This window comes from Vulpes lagopus, chromosome 12 (genome assembly GCF_018345385.1).
Source record: "Vulpes lagopus strain Blue_001 chromosome 12, ASM1834538v1, whole genome shotgun sequence".
In the NCBI taxonomy this organism is placed as follows: domain Eukaryota; kingdom Metazoa; phylum Chordata; class Mammalia; order Carnivora; family Canidae; genus Vulpes; species Vulpes lagopus.
Genome location: NC_054835.1, coordinates 48,743,659 through 48,764,473, shown reverse-complemented (window position 1 = coordinate 48,764,473; position 20,815 = coordinate 48,743,659). Strand labels below are relative to the sequence as shown.

The following is a 20,815-nucleotide window of genomic DNA, read 5'->3' as shown; positions in this document are numbered from 1 at the left end:
CTTTGGATCCTTCAGGATATTATTTAAACACTGGCATCTGGTCTCAAGGAAATTCAATGCTAAGTCAGAGAGGAGTATTTGAAAAATAGTTGACATCTGGTTTTGTACTACCCATCCCTGGAAGTACACAGTGAGAGCAGAGGAAATGAGTGTGCTGCTGGCTTTCTGGGTTCTGGTGCTGGTGGGGCTGGTGCTTTGGTGTAATGCATACCACAGCGTTCCCTTTTATAAAGTGAAGGATTAGTGCCACCTTCTTTGTAGCAATGTCGTGACCTCTATAATGCTTCTTAAATTGAGGACAATGATGGACCCACCAAGCCTCAACACATGATTTAAATCTGATCTGACAGTACTTAAACCCAGAAGTCCAGAAGGCTAATGGTTGAACAAGCTTGGGAAAATGTCCAGGGAACCAAATGTAGAAGCCCAAGGAATTACAGAGAGTAATCACAACTTCAGGGCCATGGGGTAAGGGAATAAAAGGATATTTTTGGAGTTGGTATCTGTTATAGGATTGACTTAAACTGTGGTCCCACTCTGATGTACTAGAAAGAAAAAAGGAAAGCCAACCAAATAAAAACAACACCAAAAAAAAAAAAAACCCAAATAAAATACCCCAAAACTCTAAAATCCTATGTTCTTTTCTCTTATGCCTCTATAATTGATTGTATTACTAACATGCATTTTAAAAATATTCCTACTTTCATGCAAAAACAAAAGGCCCATTGAAAGGAGTCCAAGAGAGGCTAAAACTTAGCAGTGGGAATTAGAGTGATAATTTTGGGAACAAGCATATTTTACATTTCATACATTTAAGTAAACAAAAATGGAAGCAACATTAAGGTTAGTTTCTATTATTTGTATGCTGAGAATAAACTTAACTTCTAGAACAACCTCAAGGAATAGAATGCACAACAACTCAGGCAAGGTACAGTCCATCCTGGCCGGGGGTCACTACCTCCATTGTCTCCCACCGCCTGGGAAGCCTTAGCGCAGGAGCTATTCCCTGCACTTCAGAGTGGGGCGTGATGCCTGGGACACCATTCTTAGGGCAGTCACCCCATTTCAACAAAAAAAGACCTTATGACCCCAGTGACTTGTGTTTTAGTGGTTTGCTTTTCATGACTCCGATCCCCCACCTGGAAAATCCTCTGTTTGTGGTTAAGCACTAAAAGTCTATATGATTCATAACCACAAGGGCAGAGAAAACTCTAAAACCACCTGACTACATGTGGCTTTGGGGGCACAGCATTCCTGGGATTATATAAACTGAGCAGGAATGGAAGTGCTCTCTGACAACAATGCAAGGTTAAACCCACTTACCCCCTGGCTTCGGGTGGAAGAAGAAGGGTTTTCTTTCCTCTCGTTTTGCTACAATTTGAGTGGTTTGTCTTCTTCCAGAGTTCAGCACTACTGATTCACGGAAGGAGTTCATACCACCCTGTTGGCCAAGAACAGGTTCGGAGGGGCCCTTTGTTCTTCTTTTAACTTTTTATCTCAATTCCAGTTAGTTAACATACAGTGCAGTATTAGCTTCAGGTGTACAATATAGGGATTCAAGGTGTGCAGACAGCACCCGGTGCTCATCACAGCAAGTGTGCTCCTTTCCCAACCCATCACCAGAAGGCTCTAATTGACACCCAAGCCAACACTATGCAAAACTCTCGAGTGACACTTGTCTCCTGGTTTCTCCTTTCTCTGTCCTCCTCCCCCAGTCCTGTTCTGGTGCCCAATATGTTCACATTTTCTCACCACTTTTTCCTAGCCAAATGCCTTTTGGTAAGTTGTGATAGGTGACCAGTTCAAGGGATTTCTTGCAGTAGGATGTCTCTAATTGGGAAACAGTCAGGCCTCTGATACCTGAAATTGTGCCCCAATAATTTATGTTCAACAAGTTAGGAGAGCAAACATCTTTGGGAAAGGGGCAGTGAATCTTTCCCCCTCTTCACTGAAATCACACTACCAGCTTGACTGCTTGGTTTTAAGACAAACTCTGTTCATATTGCCTATTACTAATGACTCATTTCTCTTTCCTCTTGAAGATGAGGAGGAACTAGGAGTCCCAATTCTTAGATTGACTCTAAAACCTAGATTTAGCAGCAAGGAGTTCTTTTTCTAAAGACCCTGGCTTTCAACCCGAGTCTGATATGCCAGACTAACATGCATGTGTCACTACACAGGTAGAAATAGTTTGAGAAAGAGGTACACCTGTGAATAGAAATTTGGAAGTTACTGAAATAAGTGAGTGTTGAAGCCCCTGGGGATAGATGCTATCACTGAGGAAGACAGAATGGATAGTTGTGAGAACTAAGAAGGAAAAGACTAGAAAGCAGAGGTTACCTACAAAAAGGGTAACTCCCAAAGACCAGAAGTCAGTAGAAGAGATTGTGAGGGAGGTGAAAAACGAAGCAGAAAAATCAGATTATGCTGAGTCAACAGGCCAATACAGGCTAACTTCAAGAATCTCTTCTGCGAGGCCATGAGCTCCTTCTGGGAAGTTTCTCCCACTCATCTTACACTCCAGGCTAATAGTGCCTTGCCCATAGTAGGTGTTCAATGAATGTTTGCTGAATGAATAGGAGCCATCTCCCGTTAAAAAATAGCTTGTTTCTCCCATCAGTGAGGCATCTCTTCTTTATTTGGTTTATTGATGGTTGAAAGAGGGCCTAAAACTTTGGTGTTCTGTCATTTTAAAAGTATACTCCAATTATACCGTAATATAGTTGCCTCGATATCATAGCTAGATTTCCCTAACAAGCAGGTCAACTCACTATTTGGGTCCTGTTGCTATGTATTGTTATAACTCAGTTGAAATTTTAAAACTCATAATTTAAATTCTCAGGAAACTTTCTAATTGCTGGCAACATCTTTGTACACACAAATGCAAACACTTTTATCATTGTTTGTCACCTGTTTAAAAACCAAATAGCAAAAAGTGCCAAGTTTACAACACATCATGCATACTTCAGGTTTCAACCTAACCTTGCCTTCTTCCAGACTTAGATCCTCCCAAATGTCACAGCTCACAAAGAAGTGGAACTGGCAACAATTAACCAACATCATTTTTACATATGCAAGCTTCACTAAAAAGGTTAATATATGCATAAGCAAAAATCTAGCAGTTTTAAAGATTAATGAAAACCAAGCAGACATTGCTTTAGAATCATAAATCCGACAGCCAACTCAGTCCAAAAACTTATGGAATGTATTATTCACATATTCACTGATCAAGCAGTTGGATACCCATTCTGCACAAAGCGCTGTGTGGATGCTGTGTTGATGGGCAGGTACCAAGATTAAGACCAATGTATATGATTGGGGAATTAACTCATCTTATGGTCCTTGAAAGAAAAACTTACTATTATAAAGAAATAAAGAAAATATTAGATATAATATATTAACATAAGAAATATAACATAAGCAATGTCTACTACTGTTTCTAAAGGGAAATGCATTTTTCAGATGTTCTTTGAGGTTGTTTGGCCACATGGGGGTGAGTAAAACAAACAGCATGCAGCTGGTTGAAAAGAGAAATACTGTAAGCAGGTGGCAAAAAAGGAAAACAGTAGTCAGTGGGCCAGGAATCTGAAGGTCAGACCACAGGGTGGCTTCAGATTCCCCCTGACAGTGGCCTAAGGGCTCCAGAAGGGGGGAGTAGGGAGGGAGCATAGCATAGATATGCAGTAAGGGGAGAAGTGCCCTCTGACTCCTACACAGGGGATTCTACACCTTGGAGATGAGGGTCTTACACAGAGTGTAAGAGACCCCATTGATATAATAAGAGTGGGCCGAGAAGTCACTCGTGGCTGATAACAGGACAAATCAGAAGGTAGAGGTACTTCTATCTTGCACGTACAGGAGGACTCTGAGGCTTTCTGTATGTCCGTCTAATTGGTGCAAATGTCCTATACCAAGTGGAGATAAACTCTTCTCTGTGCTGAAAGTTGACTATGAGGCAGATACCACACACACACACACACACACACACACACACACACACACACACACACGATCTCAGTATATGCATGTATTCCTACTCTAACATATACTTGGCCCTTAAAGGAGTCTTAGCCTAGTGGGAAGGACAAAACATGGACATAATTACAATGAACGTGATGTGTCTCAAGCCCACAAACAGTAACTATCAGAAGCTCTCAGAAACTAGAGCACTTGTGTGAGACCTAAGAAGCATTTTCGTTAAAAACAACTAAAAGACAAGGACAAATTCTATCATTGCTGCTCCTCAGCACTGAACTAGAGGCCTCATCTGGGCAATTAAAAAATCAAATATCGATGAAAGAGGGAAAGGATGACACAAAATTATGTTGTTGTTGTTGTTGTTGTTTTTTAAAGATTTTACTTCTTTGTTTGACAGAGAGCAAGAGAAAATGAGCACATGAGTGGGGGTAGGGGGATAGGGAGAGAAGGAAGCAAACGTCCCACTGAGCAGGGAGCCCAATGAGGGGCTCCATTCCAGGACCCTGAGATCATGACCTGAGCTGAAGGCAGAGGCTTAACTGACTGAGCCACCCAGGTGCCCCAACACAAAATTATTTGTTAAGGAACAATATAATTGCCTACTTAGATAAATTTAAGAAATCAACCGAAAATGTGCTTAAATTTTTAAAGAAATCAACTGAAAATTCAATAGCATTAAGGTTGAGAATAGTTCTGGTTAGCTGGATTTATACAAACAAAACATGAACATTTTCCTAAACATGAGTCATGACTGTTTAGAGAATATATGGGGAAAACCCATGGAAAAAATGCCATAATATACCTGGGAATATATTTAATAAGAATTGTACAACATCTATAAAAGGATAAATTTCAGTTATACTGAAAGACACTAAAGACATAATGAAATGCAAAGAGATGTGAAGTTCCTAATAAGTGAACTCAATATTGCAAAGATGTTAGTTCTTCCCAGATTAACACATGACTTCAATGCAGTTCCAGCCAACCAATCCCACGAATTTTACAAAATGGAAGTTGGCAAGATGATTCTAAGATTCACATGAAAGTGTAAATGCTTGAGAATGACTCAGGCAATTCTAAAAAGAGGTCTTAAGGGGAACCTTTCCCTAGAGATAATAGGTACTATGTACTGATACTTTTCTAAAGTTTCTACTTCTCTATAGTTTCTAAAGATGTTACTTATAATGACTGACCATTCTCACAACTTTACAAGGTGGTAATAGTACATTACCAACCTGTTTTCAAGATGGGGGAACTGAGACAAAAAAGTAAAATAACTTGTCTGAAGTCCCAGGGCGAGTAAGTAGAAGTAGCAGAGCTGGGATTTGAACCCAGGCACTGTGGTTCCAGAGTTCATGCTCTTAAGCACCATAAAAATGACTGTTAATAGTAATAAAAAGACTCTTACTGGCATAGGAAATGGATGAATAAGAAAAAATACAAAGTCCCAAACAGATTCATGCATATATGGAAAATTTTATTCTTGACGAAGGTAGCATTTCAAATAAAAGGGGGAAGAATATCTTAGTCAATAAATGTGATCAATAATTGGCTATCTAGGGCAGGCCCGGTGGCGCAGCGGTTTAGCGCCGCCTGCAGCCCAGGGTGTGATCCTGGGGACCTGGGATTGAGTCCCACATCAGGCTCCTGCATGGATCCTGCTTCTCCCTCCTCCTGTGTCTCTGCCTCTCTCTCTCTCTCTATGTCTATCATAAATAAATAAATAAATCTTTAAAAAAAATAATAATTGGCTATCTATTTGGAAACAAAACTAATAAGGTAAGATCCCTGTGTTAGCTTTCTACTGTTGCTCTAACAAATTACCATAAATTTAGCAGCTTGAAACAATGCAAATTCATTATCTTACAGTTCTATAGATCACAAATCTCAAGAGGCTCACCTGGTTCCTCTGCTCTGGTATCACAAGGCTAAAATCATGGTGTTGGCTAGCCTAGACTCTCATCTGGAGGCTCTGGGGGAGTATTTATTCCTGAGCTCATTCAGGTTTGGGGCACATTTCAAGTTCCTTGTAGCTATAAGGGCTGATGTCCCTACTGCCTTGCTGATGGTTAGCTGGCAGCCTCTCTCAGCCCCTGAAGACCACCTCATATTGCCCTCTCCAATTTTTTTTTTAATTTTTTTTTTTTATTCATTTATGATAGTCACAGAGAGAGAGAGAGAGAGAGAGAGGCAGAGACACAGGCAGAGGGAGAAGCAGGCTCCATGCACTGGGAGCCCGACGTGGGATTCGATCCGGGGTCTCCAGGATCGCGCCCTGGGTCAAAGGCAGGCGCCAAACCGCTGCGCCACCCAGGGATCCCGCCCTCTCCAATTTTAATCAGCACCAGTGCACTGGATCCTTCTCAAACTTCAAATCTCTCAATCTCTCTGACCTCCTCTCCTGTCACATCCCTTCTGCTGCTTCCAGCCAGAGAAAGTTCGCATGCCCTTAACCCATGCCCAATCATGGGTTTAGATTGGGCCTACTCCCTCTTTTGAAGTCAGTGATTAGTAACTTTAACTACATTTACAAAGAGAATATATTTTATAATATTAGGGTAGGGAAGACCTTCCCAGGCAAACTTAGAAACCATAAAGAAAAAATGAAAAACAATTGTTCTCAAAAAAATTAAAATATTGAATACAAAATTAAAGAAGAAGCAACTGAAAGTATTTGCAGTTTACCATACCACTAAGATACAAAATATGTAAGAAAATTAATTTCTTTTTTTTAAGAGATTCTAAGTTTTTTTTTTTTTTAATTTTTATTTATTTATGATAGTCACACACACACAGAGAGAGAGGCAGAGACATAGGCAGAGGGAGAAGCAGGCTCCATGCACCGGGAGCCCGACGTGGGATTTGATCCCAGGTCTCCAGGATCGTGCCCTGGGCCAAAGGCAGGCGCTAAACCGCTGCGCCACCCAGGGATCCCAGAAAATTAATTTCTATAGGTCAAATTAGAGAAACAAATCAATAGAAGAAATTAGCAATGAATGTCATTAAGCAACTCACAGAAATGCAAATACTGGATTTCCATTTCTAGTAATGGGCACTTACATAATTCTCTACTAAGTCTGTTTCAAAGTTTAGGGAACTAACAAGGCAGGGAAGAATTATAGGACCAAGATCCTAGAATTATGGCTATCAAGAGAGCTTGTAAGTCTGGCATTTGGAATATTTTAATGTAGTGGCCTTTGCCAACTCTGGAGTAGTTGGTAAGAGGCTGAGAAGCTGAACAGATCTTTTAACAGCCACACACACACACACACACACACACACAAAAGCCATGGAGACACAAACTGCAATCCAGGTCTCACTAAATGGGAGTGCCTGGTAAAAATCCCTTGCTTTGGGTAGATCCCAAAGGGCTACCCGCTATGAGAAGGAGTAAACTGGAAATAGATAAGCTCTCTCTAAATTTCAAGTCTAGCTTCAAATCATCTCAATCCCTGAAAGTGGATTAAAAGGATTATTCACCATAGCAAGGCCACTACCTGCCTACCTAGAAGCAAATGCAAATTATCTATGGAGGAAATTATCATCATTCTAGGTAGGCCTCAAATTCTTTCTATAAAGTTCTATATAAAATACCTGGCACTCAATCAAAAATAGCCGGCTCACAAGAAAGAAAGGCAATATGACCAAAAGCCAAGACAAACAAAGGCAATAAAATAAGATCCATGTGAATTCCACATAATGATGATCAGACTTAGACTTTAAAAGAACTGAGATAAATATGTTCCACAAAATAAAAACAGTTGTGAACTTCAGCACAGGGCAGGAAACTATAAAAAAACTAAGTAAAATTCTAGCTCTGGAAAATATAATAACCAAAATTAAGAACGGGTTTAACAGCAGATTAAACACAGTTAAGGAAAGAATTAGTGAACTAGAAGCTGAAAAAATATCCAGAATAAATACAGAACATATGGAACAAAATTAGAAGGTCTAATATAAATATAATTATCATCTCAAAAAGAGAAGAATCAGGCAGACATTAAAAGAGAAAATCTGATACTATAACCACTCAAGAAAGTATATACACAATTAATTGAAAATCTTCCAACAAAGAAAACTCTAAGCCCCAGTGGCTTCATCTACCATTTTAAGGATGAAATAATATCAGTATTAGACAAACTCTTCCAGGAAACAGATAAAGAGAGGATATCCAGCTTGTTTTATGAGGACAGCAAACTTTGATACCAAAGTCTAATATGAACATTATAATAAAAGAAAACTATAGGCTAATCTCAGTCATAAACACAGATGTAAACCCTAAACAAAATATTGGCAAATCGAAATTCAGTGAAAGATAAACAGGGATAAGTCATCTTGATCAAAAAGGGCTTATTCTAGGAACTCAACACTAATGATTCAACATTAGAAAACTAACCTATGAAGCTCACTGTATTAGCAGAATGAAGGGCAAAATTCGTATGACTATCTCAAAGGATGGAAAAAAAGGCATTTAAGAAACATCCATTTTTAATTTAAAAGTGAAAAAAATTTTTATAAGAATAGAAACTTTCTGGGGATCCCTGGGTGACTTAGTGGTTTGGCGCCTGCCTTTGGCCTAGGGTGCGATCCTGGAGTCCCGGGATCGAGTCCTGCATTGGGCACCCAGCATGGAGACTGCTTCTCCCTCCTCCTGTGTCTCTGCCTCTCTCTCTCTATGTCTATCATAAATAATAAATAAATAAATATTCAAAAATAAATAAACAAATAAACAAGTCTTTTTAAAAAAAAAAAAAAAGAAACTTTCTTAATATGATAAAGGGAAACTACACAAAAGTCAACTTTATTTCTATATACCAGGAACCAATGGTGAGAAAATAAAATTTTAAAAGTAATACTATTTCAAACAGCACCATAATATGTAAATAGGAATAAACTTAACATAAGATGGGTGAGACATCTTTACATAAAACAATAAAAATGAAAAAAAATAAAGCATGCTTAAATAAAGCAGAGGGATATACTATGTTCATGGACTGGAAGACTCATTAGAAATTGACAAGTTGAGTTGAAAATTTATATAGAAATGCTAAAAGCTGGGACGCCTGGGTGGCTCAGCAGCTGAGTGTCTGCCTTCGGCTCAGGGCATGATCCTGGGGTTGGGGATAAAGTCCCACATCAGGCTCCTTGCAGGGAGCCTTCTTTTCCCTCTACCTCTGTGTGTCTCTCATGCATAAATAAATAAAATCTTTAAAAAAACCACAAAAGGCTATGAAGAACCTATCACTAAATGTAAGCTTCCTAAGGGCAAGGGTTTTTCTTTGCTTATTGATGTCTATCAAGAAGGCCAATAAAGGACCCAATTCATAGTAGGTGCTCAGGAAATATTTGTTGAATTGAATTGAAATGTTGAATGTACGACTTAGGAGTTTAGAAAGAAAGTTCACCCTGAGCTTAGTTACCATGGCACATTCTGATTTACCATTTCATTTACCTTCCTCTGTTTACCAACTCAAGCAAAACCTCAAAACCTTCTGAGCCAAATGAAGCATTTGGAATCAGTTAGTATAAGTTGCCAATTTTTTCTCATTCTCTCTGCATGGGCATTCACTCAAGTAAAATCTTAAAGTGGAAGGGTAGAAAACAAAATACACTGCTGTTCTGGATCCGTAGTGGGGTACCAGGCCCGACGCGTCACCTATCTGAACCTTTCAGTTGCTGCCGCTTGTAAGAACCAAGCCTGATGTAAGCCTGACATCTGGGACCTTTCTTCTTTATTTGTACCTTGCTACCTACCTGAGCCAGGAAGAGCCCCCCTACATGTCTGTCGTGGCTAACACAGTGCAAACCCTCCCTTTTTTTTTTTTTTTTATAAATTTTATTTATTTATTCATGAGAGACACACAGAGAGAGAGGCAGAGACACAGGCAGAGGGAGAAACAGTGCAGGGAGCCTGACATGGGACTCCGTCCCAGGACCCTAGGATCAGGCCCTTGGCCGAAGGCGGCACTAAACCGCTGAGCCACTGGGGCTGCCCCCTCCCTTACTTCTTAATTAAAATGAGAAAATCTACTGTCAGAGAGCTTTCTACTCCTACTTCTCACCTCCTCTCAATAAACCTGAGTGTAAATCTCACATATGAGACCACAAATGGATCTTTAAATGACATTTTCCTTTATTATAAAAACAGAAGCTCCTAGAAGACAAGATTTCCATGTCAATTCTATATGCTGAGCACTGAGAAGGTATTAGGTTTGTCTACTTCAAAATAGGTGTCATATTTCATACAATTTTAATCATGCCAACGACGCTATATTCACTAGTTCTAATTTCTCCATGTGTTTCAAGAAGTCATTTTTTGCACTTGAACATTTTATGACAATTGGAACTGTCCTTGAGTTCTGTGTAGAAATCCAAAAGGTTACCTACATGTAAAATATGTTCAAAGGGCCTTTTAAATTTCTGAAATTTCCAAGGGGCACCTGGGTGGCTCAGTTGGTTAAGTGTCTGTCTTCAGCTCAGGTCATGATCTCAGGGGCCTGGGATTGAGTCCCATGTCAAGCTCCCTGCTCAGTGAGGAGTCTGCTTCTCTCTCTCACTCTGCCCCTCCCCCCTGCTTAGTGCTTTCTCTCTCTCTCTCAAATAAATAAATCTTTAAAAAATATATTTCTGAATTTTCTTTTGTATAAAAATATCACCATTCTTTCCCTATTTCTAATTTAAACTGATAAACATCTGATGACTCTAAAATACCTGTGCTCTGTCATTTGTTGGACAATAAACAATTTCAATCACTTCTACCTCAAAATAGCCTCTTTCAACAGGAATGAGATATCTTCTGGCTAGAGAGAACAGAAAAGGAATTGTAAGTAAATGACTCAGAATATTTGATAACTTTTCTGAGTGTGACAGGCACAGTAAGTAGTCATCAAACATCTCTCTGTAACCATGCTGACTCACTCCCACCCTCTTTTACCATCTCTGTGTTTCTCTCTTCTTTTACTTCCTCTTTCCAGCTGTTCCCTCAATTCCATGAATTCAGTGCTTAGCAGCTGCCAGAAAAACAAGGCTTTATATGACACTGCTCAGGGATATATTCTCCTTTCTCTCCTCCTCGGAGACTGTATTCCATTACCTAGGTTAATGATTGTGATAATCCCTCTTGTCCACCAACTTAAAAAGGTGGCACAGAAGAAAACTTGGTTTTAAGCTTTTATTCTTGGGATTTAAGTGCCTCTATAATTTACTGATCTGGAGTAAATCATTTTTGGAATAAAAAGATGATTAAAAAAAAAAAAAAGATGATTAAAAAAAACACTAAAATTCCAAACTACCTGAAAAAAAAAAAATCAAACTGTAAGAAGTGAGAATGTACGATCACATTACTTCATTACACATTACAAGATGAGAGCCAGCCCCAGGCAGACACAGCCAGGCTTTGAAGCCGGCAGCCCCAGGTCAGAGACCTGTGTAGTCCCTTTGTGGCCCTCATCCCCTGTCCCCATCGTCCCCCAGTGTTCGCTACATGGACAAAGAGCCACTTTGACAATGTAGAAAAGGCTTTATGGAAAAACACCTGCAATGATGCAGTGGGTGCTCTGCTGACACTTGGATGTGATATGTCAGCAAAGCACAGGATTAAAAACACGCCTCCTCTCTCCTCCCCCCAGCACAACCAGCCCAGTGAAGTTAAAAACAAAGGGAATCTCAAGAAAGCCATGATGAAATGCAGAGCACATTCATCCCAGAAGAGCTGCTTTAAGTTCTCATTTAAAAATGGCGTTGTGATCATCGTGCATAGTTTGTAGTAGAGGTTTTGTGTACAAGTGTTGACTTGCTTTGCCACTAAAATCTACTAGAATAAAGGATTTGTGAGGAATATTTTGATGAGATGTATATTTTAACAAAAATATTCATGTCCCTGACACTGTGCACCAAATGTTTTTCCGAAAAGAGGCAAGTATTCAAATAAACTCTCATTGAGAATAAGATGTGGCCAAAATTAAATGTGGTTCTATTCCTCATAACAACACAAATTTTAGAATGATGCATCATACCAGCTGTCTGGGAACAAATGTATTTTGTTGGCATGGGAACAAAAGAATTAGTCTGAATTTTGTAAATAAACTGTGGTTATTAAAATTACTCGAAACAAGCCAGAATAATAACCATTAAACATGAAAAGTCAATAAAAGTCTTTGAATTTTATTTCTGTTGCAATTATTATTCCTGTTTTCATAATGTGCTTTCGGATAAAACATAGTTTTGAGCTGTTAGTACTTTTAAATAGATTTCACTGCAGATGAGTTAGCCAACAGCAGCTAAGACTGTGAAGTTTTAAAATCCATTATGGAAAACAGAAATTAAAGGCTTGGAAATCTGCAAAAGACCAATTCTTCCTCTTAACAATTGTCACGATTATTGCTTAATTGATTTTCTGTCTACATAGCAGGGCTATGTAGGGCTGCTTGTGACTCTATGGATTTGTTAGTTACTCTTGATGACTGAGGTAGTTTAAAGACAAGCAGTGCTACCCAACGAAAGCTTTAAATATATTGATGTTGCTTCTAAAATCCATGTTACTCCCCCAAAGATCACTAGGCTTTGTGGGAGGCAAATAAATTCTTTGGGAATACAGATGATTGTCATAATGGCGTACCAGGCAGAAGCAGCTAAGGCTCTGCCAGAGACGTGTAGTATGACCCCAAAGTCAGATACTACAGAGATCCAGGTTTATTCTTAAATCCAGGAACCTAGGAAGGAAGCTGCTGAGCGCTAAGTTTATCTGGAGAGAAAATAAAGGACTTTGCTGGTATCCTTCCTGCTTTGGCCTTTTGAGGGCATCTTATGGAAAAGATTTGCAAGGAAAAATCTGCCCTGGTTTAGAGAGGAGCTGAAAAGTGGGCTGCATGGCATTTGTCACACCATGGATGAACCTAGAGGACAGTAGGCTGAGAGAAATAAACCAGAGAACTCAGAGGATCTCACCCATCTGCGGATTTCTAAAAAGACAGGAAAAAAGGTGAACTCACAGAACCAGAGTGGAATGCTGGCTGCCAGGAGCTGGAGAGTGGGGGAAATGTGGAGACACTGGGTAAAGGGTGAAGTTAAGATAGTTCTGGGTTCTACCGTACAGCATGGTGGCTATTACTAATAAGACTGTGTTGTCTCCTTGAAATTGTCAAGAGCGTAGATTTTTTTTTTTTAAGAGCGTAGATCTTAAGCATTCTCACCACACACACACATAACATTATGGGAAGTGACGGAAGTGTTAATTAACTTGTGGCAATCATTTCACGATGTATACCATGTCATCACGTTGTTTTATGTTTGTTTTAAATATATACAATTTTATTTGTCAATTATACCTCAATAAAGGTGGAAAAATTACTGAGAAAAAAAGAGGAAAGGTGGGCTGTGTGGGTAGGGTGCTGGTATTTTGCTTTCTCCTTGTTTTCCTCAACCTACGAACTCTTCTGAGGGCCCACAGGTAAGTCATGAGAATGCTCAGTAATCCCACTCACCCCAGATGACAATTATAAAATAATTACAATATTTATTCTAACAAAAGCCTAGACAAGAATATGTTCAGAAAGAGTCTACTGAGCATATGTTTAGGGGGTGCAATATAAAAGGATCTGGAGTCATTACCCAAGTCTGGTGGCTTTTCCAACTCTTCATTCTCCTTGTAGCACACAAGGCTGCTAATCCTCCCTCCCTCCTTTCCTTCCTGTCTTCCTGCCACAAATTCACCAAATGCCACATGGGCCCAGCACTGGGTTGAATGCTGAGATACAAGGATGTAGATGACACAGTCCCAGCCCCAAGGCCCACCCTCAAAAGAACATCTACTACGGGGGTTTGATGGGAAAACCTTTAGTAGAGTTTCACAGAAAGTGTTAAAAGAGCACAGATGAAAGAGGGAAATGAAGTGGGCAAGAGAATTCTGAGGATGAGATTCAGGACAGGAGGGGCTTTACTGAGCAATTCAGTGCAGCATTGGTGGGCATCTTGAGGTGATACACAGAGCTGTTACTCTGAAGGACCTTAAAGTCTAGTGGGGAAGTCTTGTTGGTTTTCATGACATTAAATTCTTCTGGCCTTCCTCTTCTCTCCCTGACCATTCACTCCTTTAAAATCCTCTATGGGGGGATCCCTGGGTGGCTCAGCGGTTTAGCACCTGCCTTTGGCCCAGGGTGTGATCCTGGAGTCCCGGGATCGAGTCCTGCATCGGGCTCCTGGCGTGGAGCCTGCTTCTCCCTCTGCCTGTGTCTCTGCCTCTCTCTCTCTCATGAATAAATAAAATCTTTTTAAAAAAATAAAATCCTTTATGTACCCTTCCCTACTTTTTCTTGTCCATGCATCTGCCCATGGGCCCCTTGTCTCTTGTCTCTCAGTATCATCCACATCCTGTGGGCATTAATAGATTCCCCCATCAAGAGGATTCAGACATATATACATTCCTTCTTGAGTTCTAGATTCAGATTTTAGACCCCCACCCTTCCTTGCGTTCTAGTTCAGATTGTCAACTACATGTCTCCAAATGAATGTCCTGCTGCTAGTCTCTCAGACTCAACATTCAGTGGACAATACACTATTCATCAGCCTATCAATTCAAAAATGTGATATTTTTTTCTTTTACCCTCTAAATCTTCGTGTTCTGTGAATTTCAAGTGAGGCTTCATATCTACTCCTTTCTTTCTATTCCCTTTGACAAGATCCAGTTCGAGCCCCCCTGATCTCCTGGGACTCGTGATGTGAATTTTAGTGCTATACCCTCTGAATTTATCTCTTTTCATCCTTTGTTCGTCTCATCTTCTGCTGCCAGATTAATCTTTCTAAAGTATAAATGCAATCATATAACACTACCCAGGTAAAGGGCAAAAAGCCTCAATGGCTGGCAACTGCTTTCTGACCAATGCTTGAATTCCTGAACACTGCATCCAAGATTGGCCACCAATGCTCCTAACACATAGCACGGTGCCTGGTAAAGAAAAGGTAACACAGGTCAGTTCTTTTTTTGAATGGATGAAATTAACATGGCTAACTCTCTGGTCTTATTTTCCTTTTCACTGATGCTACCCTCTGACCAAGATATTACCCACTATTCCCTGAACCTTCTGAGCCCGTTCTGCTTCACACCTTCTCTCATTCTGTTCCAAATGTCTTTCCTTCCTGCTGATGCCTAGCTCATATGTCCCCTTGTACTCTATGGATAACTATAATGAAACACATTTCATCTGCATTATGTTTTATATTTTTTGAAGTATTTCTCACACATTATCTTGTTTTGATGTTCAAATCACCTGTGGGAAGGAATTATTACTGACATTTTATGAACTCGATATCCAGAAAGGTTAAGTGACTTGCCCAAGAGCATATGACCAGTAGTGACAAAGATAGACCTAGAACCAGCAGCACTTCTCTGCTGGATCATACTAGTCCTTGAAGGCTCTCCTTTTACTCCTCCTGGTGTCTTGGTAGCGGTCTCGGGGACAGTCTCTCTCCCCACCTCAAATACACACAATTACCTGTGACTACCTTGTTCACTAGATTCTCTTTTAATTTTTTTAATAGATTTTATTCATTTCTTCACGACAGACACACAGACAGAGGCAGAGACATAGGCATAGGGAGAAGCAGGCTCCTTGCAAGGAGCCTGATGCGGGACTCGACCCTAGGACTCCAGGATCATGACCTGAGCCAAAGGCAGACAGACGCTCAACCACTGAACCACCCAGGTGCCCCTCTCCTAAATTAACTGATGTGGCTAGACCTTAAATATAAAATGCACTGCTACAAAGCTGTGATTGAAATGTTAAGTGTGACTGGATGTTGTTTATTCAGTTTTTGTACTTTTTAACAATTTTTCAATGTGAATATAATTGACAATGTTCCATTAGTTTCAGGTGTTATGACATAGTGATTTGACAAATTTATACATTATGCTATGCTCACCACAAGTGTTGCTACCATCTGTTACCATAAATGCTATTATAGCATCATTTACTATATTCCTTATGCTAGGCCTTGTATTCCCATTACTTATTCATTCTATAACTGGATGCCTGTGTCTCCCACTCCCCATCACTCATTTTGCCCATCCCCCCATCCCCCACCTCCCCTCAGGCAACCATCAGTTTGTTCCATGTTATAGGTCTGATTCTGCTTTTGGTCGTTTATTATTATTTTTTTTATGAATCCAAATGAGTAAAATCATATGGTATTTGTCTTTCTCAGTCTGAATTACTTCACTCAGCAAAATATCCTCTAGGTCTATTCATGTTGTTGCAAATGGCATGATCTCATCACTTTCTATGGCTGTGTAATATTCCACTGTGTGTGTGTGTGTGTGTGTGTGTGTGTGTGAGAGAGAGAGAGAGAGAGAGAGAGAGAGAGAAAGGGATAAATTGGAATATACACGAGATACATATAAAATGGGGTATATTCAATGGAATAAATTCTCACACTCTCTCTCTCTCAATACATATATGTCACATTTTCCTTATCTATTTTTCTAATCATGGGCATTTAGGTTTCTCCCATATCTTGGCTATTGTAAATAATGCTGCAATAAACAGGGGGCGGCATTTATCTTCTTGAATTAGTATTTTTGTTTTCTTTGGGTAAATTGTATTTTTAATTTTTTGAGGAACCTCCATACCATTGTCCACAGTGGCTGCACCAATTTACCTTCCCACCAACAGTGCATGAGGATTCCTTTTTCTCCACATTCTCATCACTTGTTATCTCTCGTCTTTTTGCTTCTAGCCGTTCTGACAGGTATGAGGCAATATCTCACTGTGGTTTGATTTGCACTTCCCTGGTGATGAGTGATATTCGAGTATCTTTTCATGCGTCTGATGGTCATCTGAATGTCTTCTTTGGAAAAATGTCTATTCAGGTCCTCTGCCCATTTTTTAATAGTATTGCTTGCATTATTTTGGTGTTGAGTTGTAGAAGTTCTTTATATATTTTGAATGTTAGCCATTATAGGATATACCAGAGGCTCCCCAGGCAACGAGATGAGGCAGGGGCTCAGGTGCTCCACAAGAAGCTAGCAGAAGCCCTGGTCCTCTCCTGACCTCTCAGCGAGGATCTGGTTCCCTTGAAGGCCACAGGCTCCTAAACCCACTGCCTACAGGCTCCAAGCTCTGCCTGGGGAGATGGGCCCTAACCTTTTACCAGCTAAAGATCTTTCCATTCCTTCCCCTTGGGGAAGATGTACAGCAGTATCAATGTGCGTGTTCTTTCTGCATCTCGTGATTGAGTCTCTATGCTGCCATTTAGAAGAAAAAGAACCTCCTTTAAATTCCATGCCCGGCATCCATTTTATGCATATGTTCTCTGCTCTACTCAACTGTAAACTCTTTGAGGACAAGAACTATAACTTAATCATCTTTGTTTCTTCTCAGTACCTATCATTGTCTGGCACAATAAGCCTATCAAAAGAATGAAATATTGTGCAAAAAAAGTATGACCCTGCAAACGAGATGCACAGCATTATACTTTATTGGATCTCAAAGGTATTATTTTTTCTAATTTATTTATAATGATCTTCTGAGAAACTGAGTGATCAATGTAACCAGAGCTACTCAGACTTTCAAAACTTAAGATACTCCATACAAAGGACGAGCTTTGTCACACATATGCTATTATTTGACATTGTTTGGTGCCTTTGTGATAAATATGTGCTCTGTATAGTGTTAAAAATACCATAAGTAAAATATTAGACTATTTCTTTTCTTCTTTTTTCTATAACTTATCAGACCAAATTATCTTGGCTAGGGCTAGCATATTACTTAGTCTCACTGCAAATACTGAAATATGGTTTGCTCCCAAAAATGAGATTTAGTTTTACATGTATCTGTACCTAAGAGATACATGGCATTTATCCATTTTGCATAGTGCCCAACATCATGGAAAATAAATTCCGGGACGCCTGGGTGGCTCAGCAGTTGAGCACCTGCCCCCGGCCCAGGGTGTGATCCGCGGTCTCAGGATCGAGTCCCACATCGGGCTCCCTGCCTGGAGCCTGCTTCTCCCTCTGCCTACATCTCTGCCTTTCTCTCTCTGTGTCTTTCATGAATAAATAAATAAAATCTTAAAAAAAAAAAAAAAAAAGAAAGAAAAGAAAAGAAATTCCTGGGAGTGAGCTGCCCACCTAGCACACAGGTACGAGCAGTCTTACGCCGGAGCCCACCACTACCATGTTAGGGATTCACTTCCTTTTCTGATGGTTTACTTTCCTTGCATAATGAGGAAGTTCACTCAGAGCTCTGGTCCCTCTTTTTTTGCTGCAATTATGGGATTCTTGCTTGGATCTAATTTACAATTAGAAATTATTAACTCCTGGTATGGACTCAAATAATGATTTTAAAATTAGTTCGTTATTTGTGGATTACAGGAAACCTGCTTCTGTACAGCGCTTAGAACATTAGTATTTTCTCATTTTATTTGTGTTATCTTGAATGTACATGAGGAGCAAATTAACCCTTTGTAACTATGGGTGAACAAGCCTTCTTTGCTTGCTGAGGAGCAAAGACTGAGCTACCCAGGGTGAAGGGAGAGGTGATGGCACCCCGGCAAGTGGTGGACAGCGAGAATACCACCCATCAAGACCTGATGAGAAGCAGCTTTTTGTTTTTAATTAAAAACATAACTTTTAAAATGCCTCATTCATTTTTTGTTTTTATAGACTCAAAACACAGGAATTTTTCTTAAATGAAAAACAGAAACAGTTTAAATTTTTTTTTCTTTTTAAGCAAGCAAGTTAAAAAAAGAAAGGCCGGGAAATTGTCCTTTGTAATCCTGCCAGTCTCAATTTTGATTCTTTGTGCAACGAGTATCAGGATAATAATATTCGGTTGAAAAGAAAGAGTAGAAAGTTCCAAGAAGCTGTTTTGATTATTTGATAGGCTGATGTCAGGCTGGCTACTGGTACTGCAGTTGCTTTGACAGATGCAGAGAAGAAAATCATACACAAAAATTTCGACATTTGAAATATCCTAAGTAAGCTCCCCATATAAGGAGATCCTATAAAATGTCCATGGCAATACTCACAGTTACTTTTCACTACTTCCATTAGGGTCGCAAATTGAAAGGGGACTGCAGATAAAACCAAAGTTAAACGAAAGACAGAGGAACAGAATGTATTACATGCCCGTTATTGGCTCCTCAGTTTTGCTGAAACAATTGGCATTTAATCCTAGCCACACCCTAAGATCTTGCGGAAAGAATTCAACATTTTATGGTTGCAAAGATTACGAAATACTCAGTTTTACCCGTGGGTATTTCCTGACATTTCTTTGGTAAACTGTAGCCATAATAGAAGATATCAGGAATTGGTGCAAGAAATAAGTCTAAAAAGCCATTGTCACTGGAAAGATGAAAGCAACTTTGATGATCAAAAAGAAGTCAATAAAAAAAGATAGAAAATGGTCCCTGGATCCTTCCCTATTGTTCATCTGGGATTTCTTAATTTCCCTACTCTCAATATGTTATGGAATTTTCTGTGTGAAGTTTTGCCATGAATTAAGAGTGATGTCAACAAAGTTTTACCTGAAGTCGTATTTTGTCACAGACTGGAGAAGCCCCGGGGAGGGAGGCCGTTTCCTGCTGTTAGGCAGCCGGTCTCCTCTGAGCCGGGGGGTGAGCTCAGCTGACCTCAGGGGCACACGGGCCCGCCCGGAGGGGCACTGTCATCCGCAGCCACGTCTGCTCGCCTCGGGTTTCCTGGCGCTTGGCCGCACCCTGCCCACGGAGGCCGGCGGCAGCCGCTACCGCAGCCAGCGCCCACGACCCCGTCACCCCGTCACCCCTGTCGGGGGCGGGAAGGGGCTAGAACTCTGATGCACCTGCGCTGGAATCCACCTCTCGTCTTCGCCAGCTGTACGCCTCCCTGTGAACGGGCGACAGTCCTGGCCTTCCACGGCGGGCCTCACGCCCAAGGAGCGAACACGGGCGGTTCTGGGGCGGCCTCGGTCGCGGTCGGGCCTTTGATCGAGTGTAGTTATTTATTCAATTCTTCATCTTCGTCCTGTCTCAGGTTGGGGCACTGCTCGCCGACTGTTCACTGGGCTCCACGCGAGTCCCGCACAGCCTCGTACGTGCACCTACACACGTATTCGCGCATCCCGTGTGTACGCGGCGCGCACGTACCCGGATGTGCGTCGAGGGCCGCAAGGCGCCCTGCGAGTCGTCACAGCCACGTACATGCACGTACGCACCTATTTGTGCACACCGTGTGTACGCGGCGCGCACGTACCCGGATGTGCGTCAGGGGGCCGGAAGAGCCCTGGGAGTCGTCACAGCCACGTACATGCACGTACACATGTATACGTGCATCCCATGTGTACGCGGCACGCACGTACCCGGATGTGCATTCTGGGGCCACAAGGCGCCCTGCGAGTCAAGTCACAGCGACGTACGTGCATGTGCGAGCGTATTCGTGCATCCCGTGTGTACGTGGCACGCGCGTACCGGACGTGCGTCAGAGGGTAGGAAGGAGCCCTGCGAGTCGTCACAGCCACGTACATGCACGTAGGCCGTATTCGTGCATCCCGCGTCCGCGGTGCGCAGGTACCCGGATGTGCGTCAGGGGCCAGCGAGTCAAGTCACAGAGTACTAACGGGCAGCGTCTCCCAGACGCGTGCGTCGGCCTGTTCGCGCCCTCCCCACCCGGATCCTGTTGTAAAGGCTGCAGACATGAAAGACGTTTCCCTGTCAGCCTTGCTTCAGTGTTTACTGTTCCCACGAGGTCACCAGTATCGAACCTCGCGTTTCCACGGGACGAGCGGGTCCCGTCGGCGGCGTCCGTGCGGAAAGGCCGGTGGCGCCTGGACGATGTCAGCACCCCTATACCAGGGGCTGGGGCACG

The 20,815-nt window shown here is 41.3% G+C and overlaps 1 protein-coding gene across 1 annotated transcript in view; it reads right to left on the bottom strand.

Annotated features, from left to right (window-relative positions):
* CEP112 (centrosomal protein 112) overlaps positions 1 to 20,815 on the bottom strand; it is a 398,072-nt gene that overhangs the window by 22,524 nt on the left and 354,733 nt on the right. The window lies entirely within an intron of this gene.